Source organism: Drosophila subobscura, chromosome U, assembly GCF_008121235.1.
Source record: "Drosophila subobscura isolate 14011-0131.10 chromosome U, UCBerk_Dsub_1.0, whole genome shotgun sequence".
Taxonomy (NCBI): Eukaryota; Metazoa; Arthropoda; class Insecta; order Diptera; family Drosophilidae; genus Drosophila; species Drosophila subobscura.
The window spans coordinates 8,869,257-8,888,110 of record NC_048534.1 but is presented as its reverse complement, the minus strand read 5'-3'; positions in this window follow the sequence as shown (position 1 = coordinate 8,888,110).

The window sequence follows — 18,854 nt, the reverse complement described above, 5'->3', positions numbered from 1 at the left end:
GCAAAAAAAACAAAATCAAGGCAATTTCCATTGGCAATTCGAGACATGGCAAGAAGCCATTGAAAATACCATCTAGCATCAGTAAACAATCTGCATTTTGAGTCACAGACTGGAACAAGACAATGCATATAGATTTTTCACCAAAGGATGCAACGTACAGGACCTCACATTGCTTCCGTATGCCAGTGTGTGTCTAAGGAATCTTATGCTGCACACATGACCGAGCCCCAGAGAGGGGTTCGGGGGAATGAGCAACAAAGTAGTTGCACAATCTGCACTGATAAATAATAAATCTTCGGCATCAGCAAGCAGTCTCGAGGAGTCTGGGCATCTCGGCGACGATTCCAGACTCAAGTTTTTGATATATTTGCATTCTGCAACAAAATGGCAGCACAGACTCCGCAGGAAATCTTAAGTAATGAACTTTAATGGTGTCGTCATAAAATATTCCCTCTACATGCTGCCGAGAAGGGAAAATGGCCAGGGACAAATGGACATTTACGAAATTTTTACAGTATTTGGATCTAAATGATTATTTTCTAATCATACAATTATGAAATGTTATCGAAATCACTATATTTTGACTGGTTTTTCTGTTTTCTGTATCTTTGTTTTGCAAGGAATCCGGAACTTTAGTTGATGGGATGTTGATGGGAACCAGAAAGAAAAATAAATGGAAAAACGAACCAGCTAGTAGCTTTACGGCTTTTGAGCTATCAGAAAACAAACATTAATAGCAATTTTGTGTTTTCTTTGTGGCTGTGCTGGCACATGGAGAACGAACGCGATGAGCCAACCGATCTGCAACCCCTTTTTCCATACTTAGGCCGCATCCTTGCCCAAAACTTTCTGCGGCCATGTCGAAGACATGACAGGAGTCCTGCTTCTTGTTTGCCTCTGTTGCTGGCGCCCTTTGCTTTGACATAAAGCTCCCGGCAAAGCAAAACTTTTTGGTGCACCAAACTTTTGGTCAATGCAGTTGCACCAGAGGAGCCCCAGACAAGGAGTCCCTATCCAGAAACTGCCCAGCTTGGCCTGTATTAAGCGTATAAACTGCGGGGTTGGGCAGCTATTACAAAATGTTGCTGTCCAGCAGCCCCTCTGCATACGTATAAACGCTTATAATTAAGCATAATATGAGCCAGGTCCGGGTCTTGGCCGGCAGCCTGCAGCCTCCATCCAACGTGGTTGGCATTAAGTGTTGGCATGTGGTTTTTACTGTTGTCAGGATTGCGCCATCCTTGTTGTTACTGTTTGTGTTCCTGTTACTGTTTGTTTTCCCTGTGTCTGTTCCTGTTGTTGCTGCTGGTGTTCTGCATTTTGTTATTTTCCTGTGTTTAGCTCTGGTTGCGGCAAAAGGGATGTAAGTGTGCGGGCAACAGGATACACTCGGTCCCCTCTAAAACGCAGAAAGGGTACATAGCCTTTGCGAATATGTTTGAATTAGGTTTGGTTTTATTTAAGAGGAATAAAAGATAATCTAAGAACTTTAAAATTTATATTTTTTATATTTTCAGATTATTCTTTCGGACTCATTTTAGCCCATCTTTTAATTCATTGAGCTAGTGTATCTCATATACGTACTAAACTCTCTTCTTACTTTTTTCTGTTTCATTTTCACAATTAACATTGCAATAAAGTTTTTGCTTTAACAACTAAATGTTGTCACAGAACATTATAATGGATAAATTCCAGCTAAATATTTTCATTCTTGAAGAAGCGAAAAAACTGTTAACATATTACGATGAGGAAATGATTATTAATTTGTATAACTAATAAAAATGTTTACGGATCTATTAGAGATTCTTGTGTAATTCTTGAAGAAGCGAAAAAAATGTTAACATATTACGATGAGGAAATGATTATTAATTTGTATAACTATTAAAAATGTTTACGGATCTATTAGAGAACCGATTCTTGTGTACAGAGGGCACTCATATCATATCCACGTCACTGAAGTAAACAATTTCTTTAATTTTGCTAATTAACTGCAATGTTGGTACTCCCTGTGGCTGATTCCAAAGCCGCTTCTTCTTATGAACACCCCAAGAATGCTCTCATCCACGCCCCAGAAAGCAACAATTGAAACCATAAAGCATTTTGAACTTATTACGGCTCATTTCACAAAAATGTTTGTTCTCCAGGCAGAGAATGGGGGAGAATAAGCGGAGAAAAAAAGCAGAACGGCGAAAAGCGGAAGGAGGGAAGAGAGAAGGCAGCAGACAAAGACAAAGTGAGAGTGAAGCCAAAGTAAACGAAGCGTGGAGCAGCCAGTAATGGACAATGGTCTCAACAAAGACATGTGAATTATGTCCTCTATAGTTTCGTGGACTATTCAGCAGGGTAATGCTGAAAGACCACAGCACATGGCTTAAAGTACGAGTATGCTGCTTTGGTCCATTTCGATTAATTAAATTGTGTTTGGGTTTGATTCTTTTTACGAGTACGAGTAATACGGCAAAAAGCCAATTAAATTGCCAATTGAAGCACGGAGAGCGTTAAATGAGATTTTAAGCTTTTGACAGATTGAGTCAACATGGGGAATTGTGATTGGAAATCGGAGCTGAAGGTGAAACTGCAATCGGAATTGAAGTTTGAGCTGGTGACCAAAACATTAATAAATTTCCAAGTGTTTGCTTTCCTGTATATGGTTTATTTTATGGCTCGGACCACGCACAAGTGTGTGGAGACGAGTGTACGGGTGTACGGGTGTACGGTCTACCGGTGTCCGTGTCCTTATTGTCCCTGTTGTCCGCATCGAGGCAAGGATATCTGGCCGTAAGATATTGTCCTGCCGTGCGTGAGGTCATAAAACACTCGAGAGTTATGGTCCTGGCCAATGGCTAAATGCATTGGTATGCGTAGCGTAACGAAAAACAATTAGCTGCGGCCAAATAAAAGGGACTTTCTCCACACACACACCACAGCCACACACTCCTATACAAACGAGTGTATACATATGGAGCCATTCTTTGTTGTGTGGGCAAAAACTTTTATATGGCTTGTTTCAGCTGTTTCCTGCCTGGTGCGGAGCTCCCGCTCCATCTCTGTTGGTCTTATCACTTTATACTTTGTCTCCTCGTCCTCCCCAGCCCGAGAGCATTGTTGGATTGAGTCATGTCCTGAATGACGCGACGAGCCCAAGCCGAGCCGTGTATAATGTTCACCACTCGCCCCAGATGTGGAGGGCAAAGGAAATGGTTCGGCCTGAATTGTGGGCACTTTACTCTCTGATATTCAATTAATTGAAGTTTTATTTGTGCGATTGGGTTTGGAATGACGGCGGAACAGGTGGCTGGTTGGCTGACTGCCTGCCTGGGATAAGTGGATCACGATGAACAACAAAAGTGCGGAAATTGATTGATTGCTCAGGTATTTGCAAAAGATTATCAGACAATTCAATTTTATTGAGGGATATCAAAGTTTAATTCTTTCACTTTAACTTACGAATGACACGGAGTAATGGTAGTGAAATATCTGAAACAATATTAAAATGTAATTCAATTTAATTGTATCCTCAGACATTAACTACAACTTCTTAAATGACTTTAACGGGTCTAATAATTCTACTTACCTAAGTTTAAGGATCCATATTTTATTTTAAATTCTTTCTGATGCTTATCTCAATTTTTCTAATTTCCCTTTGTCGTTTTTATAAATTCCGCATCGCTGTAAGCGGAACATAGATGCCATATGATAGTAAATTCCAAACTACGTAATCCTTTAATGCCTTTTTAGCTGCTTCGAGTTGGGATACGGCTACGGCTACGGCGACTACTTTTGCTTCTGCTTTAGCTCCTTTCAGTGCTGACTGCATCTCGAATTCCTTATTTACTTTATAGGTAGGAGCAAAGTAAACCAATACCGAAGCTATTTTAGTCGCTTACCGGGTTTCTCCCTTTTTTTCCTGTGTGTGTGTGTGCTTTTTCCCGGCTGACTTTAATCAGTGGCATTCTTGGATGCTGTTCCTCCACATTCCCTTCTTCATTCCGACCGCCTCTGTTGTCCTGCACTCAATTCGTTTTCTTTATTTTCCATCAGACGGAAGTCATGTGTGCCGGTTGCACATCCTTTATGCCGTGAAAGGAACGCCGCAGAGCTGCAGCCGAAGTCGAAGCCGAAGCCGGGCATGGGCTGAGTCGCCTGCCGGACAGACCAGCGCTGCACATCCACATATTTAAGCCATACATATAGATAATCGCTTTACAATCAGGCAGGAAACTATTGCAAGCATGATTGTTTCCGCGGAACGTGTTTGCTGCCGAACGGTTTGAACCGTAGGGCAAGGGACAACTAAGGAAGCACTTATGTACATATATTTGAACATAAATAGTCGACATTTCGAATATTCTTTAACGAAAGAAATATTACAGGTAAAATAAACCAGTACCGAAATATGATTAATTTTTGGTGGTAAAAAATAGTGATATAGAGATATTATAATAGCTTCAATCGTTTCTCACAATTAGGTTTTAAAGTTGTTTAACTCTCGAACAAGTTTTTAACGTTACAAACCTCATAAGCGTACCGGAAGACCCTCTCTAAAACCGGCAAAATAAACTAGGTATAATAACTAACCAACAAAACTAACTTCTTGACCTTACCAAAACCGCAACTGGGAGAGTGAAACCTGTAAGACCGTAAGTCAATTTCAAATGCCAGTAAAGCGAAACGAAACGAGAAGGGACGTGTGAGACGCTTCTTACGCGTCACAACTTTTATACCCGGCACTCAGTACCACATCTGCAACTTATCGGTTATTTGTCAAATTTTACATTTTTTCTTCATCTGTCATCTACATCAACAACACTACTCACGCCAACACGCTCCTTTAGCTCGCCACCCTCCCCTAGAAACACACACTGCAGAGTCAGGGCAGAGGCATCGGCAGAGGCAGCGGCAGAGGCAGCGGCAGAGGCAGCGGCAGAGAAGTGTCAGGGGGAGAGGCCGTAAACAGCGCGAAGCAGCGCGAATGCTGCGGGACGGGGTGGGTTTGGCCACTGAAAATTTGGTGATCTGATAGATATGGTCATTCCCTACGGAATGGCGTTTTTAGTTTTCTGTTATCTTCAAAATTGTAGATTTGGGAGGTTTTCGCCCTTTTGCGGGGGCGGAAGGGGGCGGGGCTCATTTTTAAAATACACTGGTTTCAGTGTGAGCATACAGCAGTCTGGTGCCAAAATTTGGTGGCTCTAGCTCTTATAGTTTCTGAGAACTAGCCGACAAACAAGACGGACGGACGGACAGACAGACATGGCTCAATCGACTCGGCTATTGATGCTGATCAAGAATATATATACTTTATGGGGTCGGAAACGTTTCCTTCTGTGCGTTACATACATTCACTTTGTGCACAAATACAATATACCCTATTTACTCTTCGAGTACCGGGTATAAAAAAAGGGCAATCGGGGAGACTTTACTTGACAGAGGCCAGGCGATGCCGAGACCGCAAATAAATTACCAGGCCACGTTAAAGATTTGTTAATAAAGATAAATTTACTTATCGTTTATCTTGATTATGCAAAGAGCCTAAGTGAAAATTCAAAGACCCTCAGGTCGGGGGGATGAAGATGGGTCGGATCCCAAAAGTACCACACAAAAAGCCAGACGCCTCTGGCATTCGCAGGACCTCCTTCCTACGAGGGAACATCAGAGCATCTGAGCCTAAAACTTTTTCATTTCCTCGTGCCATGCTACCAGAACATCCAATGAGGATGATGACTACAAGCAAAAGCGGCGCATGAATAAACATAATACATATATCAATGTTTTATAATAAATTAAATAACTTGTCGGCCGATCTCGGAAAGGCTAAGCAGCATTTGGCCATCCTACCATTTTTGGCCCCAGGCCATGGAATCTCTTTGAGAATGCCGTCCTGCCGGCTAGTGTCACAAGAGCCAAGTCGTTCTCTTGGCTCCTTGAATAGCCCCGGCACTGCCGACAGCTTCTGATTAACTTCTTAGCGGGTCCTTCTGCCGTTGTGCCATGAAGTTTTCTTTTCACAGTCTACACAATGGCAGTGGCTGCTCGACTTTCTTTGTAGATGAGTATCAATGTTTGGGAGGTGTACAAAAATGGGTTACATGACGCAAAAGAATGAGGAAAAAATGTATGTAACATGAGACGGATTCTAAAAATATTTTGAGTTCTCTTGTGGTTCACGAATAGGTAATATTTAATAAGTGATATTTTATATCTTTTATTTTAGTAAAGCTCTTGAAATGTGTGTGATACCTGTCGCAAGTTAGTATTCATTTGAGGTAATGCTAACGACAGCAAAGAATCCTTGACATATCTGTTGAAATTCTATAAATTCAAATCTATAAAGTTAACAGCTACAAAGGAATGTTTTTTGAGCTGCTTATCTATTCATCAAAAATTGTACTTTGCATTTTACAGAAAAGTATTTTTAATTCCATTGAATGCATCAAGTGAGCACGAGTCCACTACACAGTACTCGGACGCACTTCATCCGACCAATCTGCCACTTTCCAGTTTCCAAGAGCCGATAAAAGAAAGCTCCTCAATATTCAAATTTGCTGGAGAGCCGAAACAAATACTGAAAATAATTTACACATCTATCGGCCAGAGGGAAAATTGTAGCTACATTTATTATGCTATTTTATAGCCAAAACCAAGTGCAAATAGTTTGCTGACACAGACAGGAGCCTAACCCTGAGCCTGAGCCGGACCTAGAGGTGCGGGTGCGGATAGGGGTGGGGGTTGCAGACCCTTAAAACCAAAAGCTCAATCAAGAGGGAAACGGAACTCGGCCAGAGCAAAGTTCAACTAACAATTTGTTCGTCCCAGTGAGAGTGAGGGTCATTCAGGAGAACCTCAGACCAAACAGATTGGTGGGTTCACTTGGTTACAGTTTGGTGAGCACCGAATGGACACACTTTAAAATTTGCTGGGTCTCTTGTTTGGGTTAGTGGAGCGGCTTGGTGTGGGCCTGGCCAAAGGTTTTTATTTATTGGCATATAAACCACAAATAGCAAACATGCCAAGATGGCAACGCACCCACAAAACTTTCGGAGAACCCACAATACATAAATATTTCATGTCTTGACTTTCAATTTCAGTTTTTTCTCCACCCACCCGTACGACTGTATCCTTACCATTCCGTTTGGTCTGACTGTCTGCTTGTTTGTTTGTTTGTTTCGAATGTGGGGGAAACCACTTGATTTAAAATGTTTTATTTATGCGCACGATTATTATTTTGGGCTCTTCGGAGGTCTTTTCGGAACCCATTCCCGATCCCGATCCGGCGCCACCACCATCTTTTGCATTCTGTGGTCACCTAAAGGCATTTTATCATAATCGAATAGAGGAACTGGATCCGGAAGGGGATTCGAATGGGACGGAATGTAGTAGCTGTGGTCATGGACTGCCTGATTGCTTCAATGGTTTCCTTCTCCTGATGCGGGTCCATTGTATATAAATGCATATATGTACATACAAATGTATGTCGACTGTCCCTGAGGAAGCATTTTCTGCTATAGTTGTATTTTCTTGAACACATTTTATTATCGCATTTATTGACCATCATATTTACGAGCATTTTATGGCATGTTAAATCGCTTAAAAAGCTTGCCGAAATTTCAATTCTGCCTTGCTTCCTCAATTCCTCTCATTGATTTCTCCCACATCCTTTGTGCCTTTTGTCCTTTGGCCTCTGGCAAATTGGCACGATTAAAGTTATAATATTTAAATGGAATATCTCGCTTCGCTTAATTAAACGCTTCCAACTGAGAGGCTGCTGAGCTTTCAAATTGAATATGAGCTTGATTAAAATCGCTCGCATTACACTACTCCCCAGCACTCATGCTTTTCAAATTTAATTAACTGCTTTTTCCAATTGCACAAATTCTGCAAACGCATAATTGCATATTCTCTGTGTGTGCTGGAGTGCATTAAATCCGCTTGAGACTGCAGCTCACCTTTAATTTGACTCTAATAGAATGCCAATGCCGTATTGCCGCTCAATTACTGCTTTGTTTGCTTGGGCTCAGTCTGTACTTTGTAGTTTTCATCGAAAGGCAACATGTTTGTTTGGTTTTTAGTTATTTAAACTGCATTTTCCACGTTTATTATTCCTTTGAGCATATTTTATTTTAACAAATACGTTCAACTATTTATTAAACACTTTAAAACTTATTTAAACATCACATTTATTGGCATTAGATGGCATGGGAGAGGACGAAAAGTACGTCCTTACTTTTGTGTCGCTGTGGACACCAACAAAATATTAAAAAAATCGGACGATATGTGCTTAAAAGTATTACCAACATTTAGCAGTGTACCATTTTTATGGCAAAACTGTGTATGTATAATTCACAATTATTATTTAGAATGGTTCTCTAATCAATAATTAAAAAAAAATATATGCAAATTTAAGCAGAGATAACAAATAAAATCATTTTCTATGTATTTTTGTTTTCTGTAGATGAGTTTTTCGATAGTAGCCACAATAAAATATGAAAATGTCTTGTTCAAATGGAGAGTCATAAATATTACCTGGAATTGAATTTCATTTGGGTTATGGATATGATTTCAGACTTTAATGCAGTTTAAATCCCTGCGGAAAAAGCAATTGGATAAAGATAAAAATAAAAAAACAACAACCAAAAGCAAATCCTTTAAATGTCACATAAAATAATTAAAATACTTGTCCAACAATGCCATTTCGTGCGGGACAAAAACCAATTTCAAAGCCATCAAAATTAGGTCAATTGATTTTTACAGTACAATGACAAGCAAATGGCAATAAAAGTACACAAAATTTAAAAGCAATTGTAAATGTCCATAGAAGTAAATGAATAACCATATTTTTTTCAAATGAATATTGCAAGTGTCAAGTGCAATTGTTCAACAGTTGGATAAAGTTTCAAGAGCTACCATATACGGGAGTCTTTTTTCTGTTGGACAGTCTCATTAAAACTAATAACTCTTTTATGGCTTTCGCACTGGACGTGGAATGCGCAAAGTTTTTGGCCAAGCAGCCGACATATGGTCGAGTTTATAAGGGACGGAAGCGAGAGTAGGGGTCGGATAAGACCATGGATTACCGACCAGCACACGCTCGGAAGCCATTAAACCTAATGACTAGGGCTAGACAGACTTAATGGGTTGACTTAGTCGTGCTCATGTCTATCACTCATGCGCCTTGATGACTTTTAATTTTTCGTCACTGTTAGTGTTTTTTTTTTTTGTTCAATCAGGACTATTTAATCATTTGGGCAAACACAGGATTTTTACATTCAATTTTATTAGAAATTATTTTTGCACAATTTTCATATGATAAACATTGAGAAATAAATTATTTTTTCACTCGTCGGCTGTAATCCATATATTCGTACGAGTATTGCTGGATTATTTATGAATTTACCAGCAGAGGCAATGCATTTTGCTTTAATTATGCAAATTGAATTCCATTCATGCATAAATAGACTGAGTGACTCTTGCTCTCAGAGTCTGACTTTGTGCGTTACCCCAGCCACTCGCAATTTGCATTTACTTTTGAATTTTTATTAGGAAATTAGCACTTATGTAAATGTTTTAGAATTGCCCTGCCTCCGAATACTCAAATCATATTTGATGTTTGCCAAAACGAGTCAGAGAGAGAGAGCAGCAAAATAAAACAAAAGCAAAAAAGAAGCAACGTAATAATAAAGTTTTATTGCTGCCAGTCAGCAAGAAAATTTGGTGTAGTTTGAAATGCATCAAAGCATACCCGCATGAATATGCATTGGAAAATTTGCTGAAACGGAATGAGGTTTCCACTCTTGAATATCAGATGTGCACTTCCCCAGAAAACGCTCCAGCATAATATAGTTGATGTCTTAATGGAATTTGCTCACTTGTACGTACACTTCCTTAAAGCGGACCTCCCGCCGGACCACACTTTATCTTGGTATGCAAAATATTTGGAGTTCAAGCGAGCCTGTCTCTTGTTTGACATTTTGCTTGGACTAATTTGACACTCATCAGTGTCAAGCACTTAACTTGCTTTGCCACTAACAAGCATGCCTCACCAGGAAGGTCAGAGAAAGAGGCACTCAGGGAGACCCAGAGAGACAGAGATATGTGCGTGTGTGTGGTGTGTTTGCTACTTGAACCCCAATTGACATTTTTCGTCTTGCACGCCTTAGCCTGTTCACTCACCAGTATCCGAATGGTCAGTTCATCAGCCGCTCAGACGTGCCCAGACCTTGACTCGACTGCAATTTGTCTTTTGATGGGAAATAATGCTTTATTTTTGCCTCAGAATTTGTGTGTGTGCATTGTCCTGTAATGCCCGTTGAGCCTTTGGAATTTATTTAAGCCTCTTTAACCTGAAGAATTTGTTGTGCGACCTATCTATGCAATCAGTAATTTGCCAAAGAATGCTCGTATTAAGAACAAGACAGCAATTACAATCAGGTTCAGTACAAATATGAGCTTATTCAAAATAATAATTGGAATACTCACAGCTTATTCAACCAAATAGCAGAATTAGTTGAGATCAGAGATGGCGAATTATAGTTATATTTACTGAGAACATTTTTGACTCTGCTGTGAATATATCTTTTATGAACTTTCTTTAAAGCTGTCCCAACCTCGATCTTATTTGATTCCCTTATTAAGAATTAAATCATAACTCAAAAACAAAAGCAAAAAATATTAAATACATAGAACTTTCAACATAGCACTTACCGTTCACCTCTCTGAGCAAAAGTGTGGTTCCGTTTGCCAGGGTAGTAAGTCGGAAGGTTGCTCGAGTTTGGTATCTGTTGATGGCATAGTTTTGTTGATGTCCTTTTGCTGTTATCCAATTTGGACGGAGCTTAATGCATAATTATTTTAATTGCTATTACCTTGCAAAAAAAGTTAATTTAAATGCATTCATTGCGCGTTCCATAGCGTGCAGTGCAGAAAACTTGTTAATTAAAGTTAAGTAATTTTCTGCTCTGCATTTGGCGCAATCTGCAGCTTGTTTATTTGCTAGCATTACAGGTACAAATTCCACTCGCATTTCGCTATCGATTTTATCAAAAAACATTGAACAAATTAACATTGCCTGTCCCTGAGAGGGTTTTACTCTTATTTTTTTTTTAGAAATTTAATGCATTCGGGCACTGATTCAGTGGTATAATCAGAGCGTATGCCCTCTTGATTAATGATGCAGATTAAATGACTCGCTTAGCACCAGGTTTCGTGTTCATTTTTGTTTGGCTTTGTGCGAGTTTGGTTATTCAGTACTTTGTTTATCGCTTTTTATATTAGCTTAATTGCCCTTAGGCGCTCTACTGAGTAAACAGAATTTGCATGAATTAACAACGAATTGGGCATGAATTTCGTTTGAATTATGGTAAATTCATTAAATTCATGTGCCTTCGAATTGATGCATTTGCCAACTCAATGAATTCGTATGTACAATGTGAGAAATTGGCTTTTAATTACCAGCAGACTGTAAATTATTTCAATATTATAATATCCACACACGATATGATAATTATGTATAATTCGAATCAATATATGTATGTATGTACGTCAAGTAAATCTATTGAATTATTTAAAAAATATCTAAGCCTGATTGAAATTAATATGAATGATACAAGTATGAATTATGTATTAAGGAGTCTGATAACTTAAAGATTTATTAATAAAAGTTATTTGGAGATCAATAAGATAATAATAGTTAAATTCAATGAAAATATTTGAATCTCTGCAATAATCTTCTCTCTCGGAGCGCGCTTTTGTGCCTCCCTACTCTACGGCCTATTCTTGAACCAGGAGAACTTTTCTTTTAAATAACATTAATTTATCAAACCCATGTTAAAGACAACCGATTTCAAGTGTAATATTTATTTACCTTGAAACATCGTAAAACTTCGCTTTGCAAAACAGTCCTAAAAACCAGTTTAATGCATTTTTTTCGCTCCTCTTTTCCCTTTAAACCAAAATATGCCAGCATTTGTTGACTCCCATCTCCCACAGCTGTCAGACTGTCATCACATGGAAGGAGAAGACAGCTGCCGTCAAGGAATGAATTGTGACACAGTTGGCCCCCAAACAGATGACGGCAGATGAGGCTGCTATTTTTACAAATTTAGTCCCGAAAGCCTTCATCCAATTCCCCGACCCACATTCATACTAACTTACGCTTTAGTCCGGCCAATTTCGCACCAGCTTCAGCTCCATTAATAAATTGCCTCAACTCATGACCAATTTTCAGGGGACGGGAAATAGAGTAGTTCGCCCATTGGAAAATTCAATTCATACTCAAAATTTCTTAAGTTAAACTTAACCAAATGCAATTAGTCTTTGTGCCGGGGTGCAGGGCTCTCAGGGTGTGGGTTGTGGGCTGATTTGGTTTGGCTTTTGGTGGCCATACATAAATCATGAAACCAAAAACAGAAATTTACAGACACACAGAGATACACAGAGATACACTCATGCACACACAGGCACGTGGAAATGGAACATGCATACATATATAATGGCTTAGAAATTGCTTGACATACCGGACAAAATGCCCATTGTGTGTGCGGCTGGTGAGACTGCAACGCATAAATCTCGGAGATCTGAAATCTCATTGACAATTGGAAATGTGACCAAAATCATGCATTTCCTGCTCCCTCCCCCACCGCCACGGCTAGCTATGTGGAGAGATGTGGCTGGGGCTGGGCAAATTGAAAATACATTTTACACAATTACAAATTGCAATGAAATTGATTTATCACGCACAAATGCACGAAGGTCACGCAATCCACATAAATTTTGACACACCAGAGATAGGGGGGCGGCGAGACCCAGGCCCGGGGACAAGAACCCGCACACGGACCCATTCTCTGGTACCCATCGCTGGTCTGTTCCTGGCTCTGATTTGGGCTGGTCTGCAATTTGCCAGTTTTGGCCCGCTTGCCGCCATTTACATACATATTAGGCTTATTACAGGGAGACCATCTCAGCCACATAGCTCTGCCCATCGTGCTCCTGCATCCTGCATTCTATTTAACGCTTTTAAGTCCATGAATTATGCGCACTGCACTTTGGCACAAACATCACTCCCCGTCGGCTCCCGTTTCGGGGTTTGTGCCCCGCTTGGTGCACATTTTATTATCAGCTGCATTAAATTTCATAAAATATGTACGTATCTGTATCTGTACGTAGTATCTGTATGTGCTTGTGTGTGTGGGCGAGAGTTTTCATCGTCTGCTGTGGCTCCTGCTGACGCCCATAAAGTATGTGGAGTGATGTGGAGGAGGCCTTGGCATACGTGATGCCCCAACTAAAATGGCCCAGACGAATAGGGGAAAAGGAACCGAAATTCCAAATGCTGACCAGTGAAAAGCTGGAACTAAACTGTTATTACCTAGACGGTTGGTATTAAGATTAAAGTTGTAAAATTTTCGGGCATTCCAAAGGATGTTTTCTTAAATGCTTAAGATATTAGACAGTGGACATTTTCTGCTCCATCCAGTTTTAAAGATACCTCTATTGCTAAAGTATGATTTGTGATAAATAACGTCTTTCAATTCAAGTGACCAGAGCTCAGATCATCTAGTGTTCCACTTCTCAGTTCTTGGTGCGGCTCAAAAATGTCAAAATGCTTTACAATAAATATTGATTCCGGTACCTTTTTGCTTTTACGACGGAAAATAAACTTTTGGACACATATCCGACATTTGGCATGTCTCCTAGAATATAACAAATTTTGTGTTGGTGTCCATAGTCTAAAACTAACTTTGTCGAATTTTTTTACAATGGGAAATAATTCATTTGAAACCGCGTTTTTTTATCACTGAAATAGTTTATTTGTTTTATTAAATATTATTTAGAATAGTTATCTCGTATATTAGCTATGATCATTATTTATTATTCTGCGATTGAATGTGCTTGTATGAATTCATAGCTATTGGTGTACTTTATTTGCCAAGAACTATTTCCTTATGAGTTTATTTATTGTTTTTAATTTATTCATAAAATAATTGATTGTATTTTATATAATTGGAAATGATCTATAATTCCCTGAACAGTGAAAATCTTCAACAGATTTTACAACACTTTTCAACGAGTTATTTGACGGGAATGCAATTAAGTCATGTTTTTTCGTCTTCTTTAGTGCCCGACTAGAATTTGTCCAGCTGCCACTTTCGGTTCATGCTCCGCACATCTCTCGACCACATGGGAAGCCGGGAATGAGCGAGTGGTATGTGGAATATTTGTTGTGAATAAATGATAATCGCTGGAGTTGTCTGCTCTCATGAGTCGACTTCACTCAGAGATGGACCCTCCATCCGTTCTTTGACTACTTTGGCTGATTGTTGTACGCTGGCTCGGCCACTGTCTGGTCCACGGCCTTTGACACTGAGTCCATTTTCCAGCTTCATTGTCATGTCATTTTATTTTCACTACGTGTTGCTGCCTTCTGCGCATATCACTTGCAAAAAAATGTTATTTATTATTATAAAATATTTTGTATGCCTTCCAAGGTATTGCAATGGAATTTACAGCATTTAGGAATTTCTTCACTCTGCTGGTTGCAACTGGCATTGAGGCATTAAATAACTACAGCAAATAAGGCCTTAGTATAAATAAGTGTTATATGAATGAATTAAATATTTAATAAGAAATATTCAGAATAACTTTAAAATTTCTTTAGTCTCGGCGGATCCATTCCCCCGGGACATCACGGTTAACCAATGGATCAATTGAAACGCCAAAGAACTTGTGAGCACACAATTTAATTACGTATGCCGAAATTGCATTTATATCAATAATGCAGCTTTAATGAAAAATAATTGAATATTTGTCATGGATTTCACCTATAGGTATACAAACACACACAAACAGATGCACGCACACACATGCATCGCTGAACTTCCTGAAAACAATCAAATTGAGGTCATTTTTGTAAATTGTTGCTGCTGCTCCTGATTCCGTTGTCGTTGATGCTTTTGTTGCTTTTGCTGTTGTCGTTTACATATTACCTTTTGAAATATGCTCGATTGGTTTTCATTAAGCTTTCCACATCGATAATAACTTCCAGTTCGCGTTTATTCCGTTTAATTGTAATTAATCGAAATTAGTTAAAGCCATTTTCGGCTTTAGTATATTGGATTTATATAAATCAGGAAAACACATGGAAATTTGTCACGAAAAAATAGAAATTGGTTTTTTCATAGGCATACATATGTACATACATACATATGAATGTATATGTACATACATATGTACTTACATATGTACACATTTACACATATTTTTATTTTATCTAAATATACATACTGCACAGTTCCCTCTATCGACAGTTTTTCCAACGTTAACGATTAAGAGTGCTCTTCGAGAGCTTTTGGCACACGGCAGCTTTTTATGTTACTATTTTCTCCGGTAAAGTTATCCTTTTAGCTAAGCTTTTTCAAAGACTATATAAAGTTTTCGGGAGCTTTCGCCGAGCTTCACGAAGGATTATTCAATGTTATCACCATCCACGTATCGTGCATAATGTTTTCAGAGTCATGCCAGAAACTGCAGACCGTAGAATTACAGTCAAGTAACGCATTTGAAAACAAATATTTCATGCGCTAAATTTTACTACATTCTTATTAAAATAGATATTAAATGTATTTATTTACAAGCTTAGTTTTATTACTAGAAGCAAAAGAAATAAAAAAAATCCTCAAGAAATACTCTCTATAAATTCGCCTTTAGCCCATCTCCAAAGGTCTTATGCCATCAATCCCCTTTGAGGACATTCTTCATATTCATTTATTCCACAAATCGATTTACAGAATAGTACATACATGCATACATTTGTACAAAAGGCTCACTTCAATAGCCATTTAGCAATTGCAATCGGCTTGCATACCCTGCACTGGCAGTGATCAGGGGTATATTGGTTTCCCATGGGTAACATTTCCATCCTAATCAAAATAATCACATAGTTATGCACTAAGACTAAGACAAAATAATTATTTTTCAATAGTTTTTAGAACTTTTTATTCTCTTCAAATGCTTCGCCTTACGCCAAAGCTCATCCTAAGCGGCTAGCTTGCAGTTGGCGCTCTCTAGTCTGCGGTTCCTACCTTTTTGTGCGTTTATTTTGTGTGCGGGCTCCGAGAACACTCGTCAAAGTCAGCACCATTGGCATTGTTGTCGCTGAGTTGCTGCTGCTGCTGCAGCGGATGCGAGATTGCATAATGCATGAGTGACGAGATCCTGACGAGTCGGCACATTGGCCTATGAATATTCAGCCCGGAACCGACACATGCACATCACTCACACACACACAGACAGACAGACAGGACGATAGAGGCAAACGGTTTGGTCAAGTGTTGACAATGGTGCCAATCGTCTCAACAAAAGCGGATGTCTTTATGAGCACTTAACCGAAGTCCCTGGTATGGCAATCTTCATCCAAGTTGATGCCAGCATTGCAATGCATTGTGGCCACAAATGGAATGGCCTAAGGTCCCATTTCGAATCAAATGAATCCCTGCGGGGCGTCGTCAGTTGCAGCTCGGTGTGTTCCCGCCTCCTTCTTCCATTGTTTACACTTTAATTAGGTGCACAATGGCAATGGAATCTCGACACTTGTCGACCTCGCCTCTTATTCTTCCTTTCTCGAAAGAGTCGTCGTCGCCGTCTTCTTTGTCGCCGTGCAAATGTCAGGTGTCCCTTTTGCTATCGGCGTCTGCCGTCAGTCATTAGTGTAATGAGGCAATGGATGTGACATTATCCAAAGTTCGTTTAAGGATGTTCGTTTAAGGAACAAAGAAAAGTTCGCCGAGCTTTTCTTTTAGCTAATTAAGATGGCACATTTTTGCAAGGCACACGGAAATTCATCTGGGGCTCTTCTTCATTTGTTTTTTTTTTAATGAAGCTGGATTGAATTAGGATATCGAAAATTGGCTCTACTCTGCCACGTATGTTCCCCAACAGATAAAACATTACCCATCCAACCGTCGAATGAACCTTAACCTTAGCGATTCTGCCACAATTTTTCAACAAAAGCTTATCCAATCGTCACTGACCTTTACAGCCTGAACTGCCACCTTAAACCTCAAACTCAAGCTAATCAAACATTCCATTAATTTTCAGTAGAGCAACATTTTAAAGGTCAAGTCGTTAGCATGACCGGCGTGCATGAGTTGCTATTGAAAAAAACCTAGGACCTTTCTTGCTGTATAGTTTATAAGCCAACTACAAGTTAACGTTTTTTCGATGGCAAAACTTTAGCAACAAAAAAAACCTGAATAGATTTTTCGCATGTCGTGGGAAGACGAAGCGTCTGAATCTCATAAATCATACGGAGCCCATCATCAGTCAACGATACAATGGACGTGTCCTCCGAAAACGTGGGCAAGTGGAACAACGCCCGACACGGTGACGGGATGCAATGGATGGCTGTGCGAAATGTAAGCAGAGAGCCCAGTAGCTGCTCCTGGTAGCTACTGGTCCCTCTGCAGCTGTCTGTCATCGTCAAGAGCAACAAGGTTAAATGCTGCGGAGCAGCCTCTAGGAGCCCGCTCCTCCAGTGAGTGTCAACGTCTTGTCCCCTGAATGTCAGTGTGAAGCTGTCAAAGGAAATTAATTAAAGACCCTCGTGTTGCGTGAATGAGTGAACGAGGAAAGAGCACGAGAAAACCATCGAATTGGGGCAGGGCAGTCAAATCTCATTAGGGCGTGCAAATAGCCTTTAGGCAACATGCACGAATTGAGTTAAGTATCTGGTCGGAGACTAATTTGCGGTTCATTGAATTTAATTTAGACGTAATTGAGCTCGTGAATCTCTTGTGCAACAAAGGCAATTATCGATTTGCTTGAGCGCCGCTCTATTCATAGCTCAGAGGCGTTGAAACAATTTTCATAAAGCTGAGCGAAACCCGAAACCGAAACAATTTCCAGAGTTTGGAAACCTCATTAAGTGTGAGAATCATGGAGGCGCTGCAGAGATCCTTCCCATTACTCTTCTGTGGCAAATCTTTTTGTTTTCGCTGACTTTCAAAGGCGGAACAAGTTAATTGAACATGACCGGACCAAGAGTTTCTACAGAAAACATAAATTAAGCAAAGTGCCTAGCCGGAAAGAAAATCCGCCCGAAAGCTCTCTCGCCTAATTAAAACGGGGGTGCCAAGAAAAATGGCCCCGGTCTGAACTCTGGCCATATTAAGGAGGAAATCGGTTGAGCCGGCCCATAAACAATGTCACAAACAGATTTTCGGTTTTGCCAGGACAAATCCATTGAAACCTGTGCGCCCAAGAAATTGCGGATAAGAATTCTCTTAAATTGTTTTGACATTATAAAATTGACAGCGAGTGCTTGGAAAGGCTTCAAGTTTGACAAACTACAGATTCCATGATACATACATTTGTACATATGTATCCTTATATATAAAAAAATAGATGAAATCAAATAAACTTTGGTTCTGTTCACATAGTAGTCATATTTCTGATGCCGGCTGATGCAGTGTTTAAGAAAGTTTACTTTCTGAAGGTCGACAAAATTGAACTTTTTATTAACGCTTTGTACCAAACCGACTGTTTCTAATAGACTGATGGCTTTACATTTTTTAAATTTTTTTTTCTAAGGCATAACTCTTCTTTGAATAATTCCTAAAATTTGTTATTTTTCCCAAATCTTTTTTTCGAGGCAGCGCTTCAGACTTAAGTATCTTACACCTGGTTTTAATGAAGTTGCCATTTTAAAAACCTGATGAATGCATCTATAAATTATACCCAAACTTTTTGTGGTTTTAATTTATCAAAAAGTAATTCATGGTTCTGCGAGCAATAATGATGTATACAAAATATTGTGCTCATATTACTTCCTTTTGCAATGCCGAACATCCAAAAATCACAAC